Source organism: Bos grunniens, chromosome 8 (genome assembly GCF_055505025.1).
Source record: "Bos grunniens cultivar Pamir isolate PY7600 chromosome 8, Bosgru_T2T1.0, whole genome shotgun sequence".
Classification (NCBI taxonomy): Eukaryota; Metazoa; Chordata; class Mammalia; order Artiodactyla; family Bovidae; genus Bos; species Bos grunniens.
In genome coordinates this window covers 8,891,654-8,897,142 of record NC_141172.1, presented here as the reverse complement: position 1 = coordinate 8,897,142, position 5,489 = coordinate 8,891,654, and the positions used below count along the sequence as shown (strand labels likewise).

Below are 5,489 nucleotides of genomic sequence, written 5' to 3'. Positions count from 1 at the left end.
ACCACGTGAAGACACAGGGAGGAGAAGACAGAAGGAGAGAGGCCTCTGGAGGATCCCCTAAAGCCCAGCCAGCCAGCCTCCGGAGCAGTAAGAAAACGAATGTCTGTTGTTCAGCCTCTCGGGCTGTGGTGCTTTGTCTTAGCTGCTCGGGTCGACCTATATATCCCATAATCCTGACACCGGCCCAGAATGAAGGCCAGCTGCTCCTTTCTACCCATTCAGAACCTGCTATTGACCTTCAGTATCTTAACATTTCGTTCAAAAAGTAAGAAAATATATCCCATCTCTCCCTGCTCACCCGAACGGCTCTCTCACTTTCGGGCAGATCTGCAGTTAGCACCAGATTATGTACTTCTTCATTCTCTCATTTCTAAGCCACCAGAGTGTGTCCTGTCCCCAAGGCTAGCTTCTCGAGGGCGGGACACCTGAGTTCACCTCCTTTTGGCTCTCCAGTCCCAGCACTTGGCCAGATGTTCTGGATTGTAAGACCACCACAACAGGCTACTTTGCCTTGAAACTGGATTTGCCTAACTCTTATTTTTATTTATTGTGCCAGGTCTTAGTTGCAGGATCTCTGATCTTCTTTATGGCAGGTGGGATCTAGTTCCCCAACCTGGGATGGAACCCTGGCTCCCCTGCATTTTGGAAGCATAGCCCCAGAGCCACTGAACCACCAGGGAAGTCCCCTAACTCTTCATTTAAAACAGTCACTACCACTCAGCCTTCCCTGGAAAACCCTCAAATCCCACTGCTGGGGAAAAGAGGCTGGAGAGAGACAGGAGAGTCTCTTGATTTTCAAAATCCATTTGTGTTTTGATTGAAGGTGTTTGACAGTGTGGAGAGGGTTTGCCCTCTTTGAAAATAGGAAACAGCTTCTCCGTCTGGGACCCTGCTAGCGTGGTTACTAAGGAGACCAATCGGCAGTAGGTGCCGTAATTAATCACTAAATTTCCAGCAGCCAAATCCCTGGAGATGAGAGGCTTTTTCCTTTGAGAGAGACAAGTCCTGGGTGGGTGGAAGGTCGAGGAGGTCATGGTGGGAGCCCAGTCCTGCCTGCCTGCTTCCTCCTGCAGCTCCCACGACTGAGATTTGCCAGTGATTGTTTTAAGAGCTTCTAAATCTGCCTCCAGGCTTATCTGTTAGAACCGAATGAAGAATAGAGCTCTTTTCCAGTTATTGCGGCATGGGGAACCATGAGCAGCAAAGTCTCCCCCGACACCCTCTACGAGGTGGTGCAGGAAGTCCTGCACAGGAACCAGCACAAGCGCCGGAAGTTCTTGGAGACGGTGGAGCTTCAGACCAGCCTGAAGAACTCGGACCCTCAAAGGACAAACACTTCCTGGGCCCCATCAGGCTAAAGTCCACTCCCTGCCCCAAGTTCTCTGTGTGTGTCCCAGGGAACCAGCAGCATCGTGATGAGGCCAAGGCTGTGGATATCCCCCACATGGACATCGAGGCACTGAAGAAACTCAACAAGAAGAAGCTGATCAAGAAGCTGGCCAAGAAATACGATGCCTTTTTAGCTTCAGAGTCTCTGATCAAGCAGGTCCAACGAATCCTGGGCCCAGGCCTGAACAAGGCCGGCAAGTTCCCTTCCTTGCTGACCCACAATGAGAACTTGGTGGCCGAAGTTGATGAAGTCCACGATCAAGTTCCAGATGAAGAAGGTGCTATGTCTGGCAGTGGCTGTTGGCCACATGAAGATAACAGATGATGAGTTTGTGTACAATATCCACTTAGCTGTCAACTCCCTGGTGTCATTGCTCAAGAAAAATTGGCAGAACGTCAGGGCCTTGTACATTAAGAGCACCATGGGCAAGCCCCAGCATCTATACTAACACACAACTTAATAAACCATACTCAACCATCAAAAAGAAAAAAAGATTAGATATATGTATATGTATGGAGAAGGAAACGGCAATCCACTTCAGAATTCTTGCCTGGAGAATTCCGTGGACAGAGGAGCCTGGTGGGCTGCCGTCTATGGGGTCGCACAGAGTTGGACACAACTGAAGCGACTTAGCAGCAGCAGCATACGTGAATCACTGCTGTACACCAGAAACTAACACAACATTCTTAATCAACTATACTCCAACGTGGGCTTCCCAGAAGGTGCTGTAGTAAAGGATCCACCCGCCAAGGCAGGAGAGTAGGGTTCAATCCCCGGGGCAGGAAGATCCCCTGGAGGAGGAAATGGCAACTGATTGCAGTATTCTTGCCTGGAAAAAAATTCCTATAGACAGAGGAGCCTGGTGGGCTACAGTCCATGGGGTCATGAAGAGTTGAACACAACTAAAGCAATTTAGCACATACTCCAATATGAAATTAAAATTAAAAAAAAAATGAACTGAATGGCTCTAAAGCTTGTAGCCACCTGGCTTGGGCCCCTTGATTGCAAGAGGATGGGGAGCTGGTACAGCCAGAGATGACCTTTCTGCTCCAATGATTTGAGTAAGTGGGTGCTGTCATTCAGAAGAGCAGAGGGCAGCTTGATGCTCCAAGACCAAGTCCCACCTCCAAGGGAAGCCCATGGGCCTCAAGGTCCCATGATTCAGCCACCAAGTGCAGAGGAGAAACCCTGTAAGTGACCCTGAGCACCCAAGTTGCACCCACAAAGTTTGCATCCCTGCTACTTGACTCCTGCTCTTCCCAGAGGCAAGGTTCACACACACACACACACACACACACACACACACACACACACACACTCCCACACTCCCCTCACATCCACAGACACAACTGTGACCACAAATTCCTCTGGGCTCATTCCTGCCCTCCCCTCCAGGTGGTACAGGAAACAGCCCCCCACAAAACGCAGCTTCATTCAACCCAAGGGGAACTTCCAGTTCATTCAGTTTAATTCTTCCATTTGGTAAAGAAGCAAAGAAAAATGCAGAAAAGTTAAGTGACTTTTCACTCTTGCTTTTTCTTTCTCTCCACTTCAAGGGAAGAAGAGTGTTTTGGCCACCCAACACCCAGGGAATAGGAAGATGCTCAAAAGTAAGATGGACCATGGAAGATGTTTTTCAACTTCAGGTAACAGAAAACCCAAGAAAGTGGCTGAAACCATTAGCAATGGTTCCAGTGAACGGCCTCTGTATAGCCACCCCTTTGTCCTCTGACCTTGGGGGTGTCCACCCAACCTGGCTCTGGACTGGCCTTATGGCAGTCCTAGGTGGCCCAGCAGTAAAGAATCCATCTGCTAATGCAGCAGACAAAAGAGACGTGAATTCAATCCCCGGGTCAGGAAGATTCCCTGTAGGAGGAGATGGCAACCCACTCTAGTATTCTGCAAAAGTTCATGGACAGAAGAGCCTGGCAGGCTACTGTCCATGGGGTCACAAAGAGTTAGATGTGACTGAGCACGCACACACAGCCAATAAATGCAGCCAAAGCAAACGGAGTGCCAGCATCAGGCGTAGGTAAACCCCCAGGAATTCTACATGCTTCTGCTTGGTGCTTGCCTGGCTGGGATATACTTACTTGAACTTGCACCCCAGACCATGCCAGACCAGCCTGCTCAGGGGATGAGAGAGACACAGGAAGGATAAGACACTTGGTAGAGAACAAAGGTGCCTCCAGCCAGCAACCAGCCAATCTATAGCCAACTGCAGAGTCATGAGGGCGCCTGAGACCAAGACTGCCCTGCTCCTCCCAGCCTAAGTAACCATTCTGCAGGATCAAGAACCAAATAAGTGGTTTGTTTAACAAATTCTCTGACTTTGGTGTGGCTTGTTAGGAACAAAGAGCAAACCGAATCCTAACATTTGAAGAAAATATCTTGAGTTTTTTCCCTTAGAAAAAGTTAGAAATTGGAAATCCAGGATTGGTATGGCAGCCCAGAGTCATATAGGACCCAGAATCCTTCCATTTTGATGCTCCATCATCTTTAGTTCCGGAGAAGGCAATGGCACCCCACTCCAGTACTCTTGCCTGGAAAATCCCATGGATGGAGGAGCCTGGTAGGCTGCAGTCCATGGGGTCACTAAGAGTCTGACACAACTGAGCGACTTCACTTTCACTTTTCATTTTCATGCACTGGAGAAGGAAATGGCAACCCACTCCAGTGTTCTTGCCTGGAGAATCCCAGGGACAGCGGAGCCTGGTGGGCTGCCGTCCATGGGGTCGCACAGAGTCGGACACGACTGAAGCGACTTAGCAGCAGCAGCAGCATCTTTAGTTCATGGCTTTCATCCTCAAAGCCATCTCATGATCCAAGATACCTGCTGAAGCTCCACTCATCACATTTGTGTTCCAGGAAGGCAGGCAGTAGGGTAAAGAAGGGGCCTCTTCTAGGTGAATTGTTCCCCTTAAAAGAGTTTGCCCTGGAAGCTCCACCCAATGACTGGCAGATTGATTCTCATTGGCTACCCTTGGCCACAAGGAAGGCTGGGAAAGCTAGGCTTTTAGCTGAGCACTTTGGACCTAGAATAAAACCAGGGGTACTGTGTAGTAAGGAAGAACAGGGAAATGGGTATTGGGTAGGCCACCAGCAACATCTGCCACAGCGTGTGTAAAATCAAGCTCCAGGCCCCAACATACATCAGGATGCAAAACTGATCACATGCCATGCTGATTTCTCAGAGCTCATAGTGGTGGCTTTGCCCTATCATAACAAAGTGTAAGATTTGGGCAATAGAAACCTAAGTGGAAAACTGCATATGCCAGTCTCCTGGGCCTTTCTATACAGATGAATGGATGCTTTATTCTTAGAACTTGTTGCTCGTAACCTGGGGCAGATGTTGCTTGCTTGCTCTCTTACTGGCTGTTTTTTTAAAAAATTGAAATATGATTCATATAACAAAGTTCACTGTTTTAAGGCACACAGTTCAGTGGAGGTTTTAGTATATACACCAGGTTGTGTAACATCAGCCCTATCTAATTCCAGAACAGTTCCATCGCCCCCAGAAGAAACCCTGTACCCATTAGCAGTCAGAGCAGATGCTTTCTTTAATGCTTCTGCATCCAGTCTCAGGTCGATGCAAGACCCAGACTCGCTACATGAGAGAGTGCTGAAGATCCTTGCAGCACTAGGCTCGAACCCTGGGATTCTGGATTATTTGTGGATCTTCTTGGGACAGCCGAGGAGGAAGCCATGGTGTAATTCACCTGCAGCTGGGAAAGGAGGGCTGCACACTGGCCTGCAGAATTGAAACATTCCCTGCCTAGGCTGCTATTGTCATTCAGTCTGTAATTCTTTGCAACCCCATGGACTACAGCAGACCAGGCTCCCCTGTCCTTCACAATCTTCTTTCCTGGCAGCAGGTGAATTACACCATGACCTCCTTCTTGCCCGAGGAGCCCTCATGGGCTGACCATGAGCTCTTTTCACACAGAGAAGGGAAAGAAGCTGCATGCTGCAGGGCAGGTGCTCGGGTGGCAACACCCTTATGTGTAGCAGCAGGTTTAAAAGCACTCTGTTGTGAGAGTAAGCTGTTGGCAGAGGGAGTTTCAGATTCAGTTGGTCTGATTCCATGGGAAGAGATGAA

General features: G+C 49.0%; 1 pseudogene across 1 annotated transcript; it reads left to right on the top strand.

Moving 5' to 3' along the window:
• The first annotated feature begins 337 nt into the window (after positions 1-337).
• On the top strand, positions 338-2,173 carry LOC147366643 (large ribosomal subunit protein uL1 pseudogene; annotated as a pseudogene). Its single transcript, XR_015169424.1, has one exon. The product of XR_015169424.1 is annotated as a large ribosomal subunit protein uL1 pseudogene (transcript).
• The last annotated feature ends 3,316 nt before the right edge of the window (positions 2,174-5,489 follow it).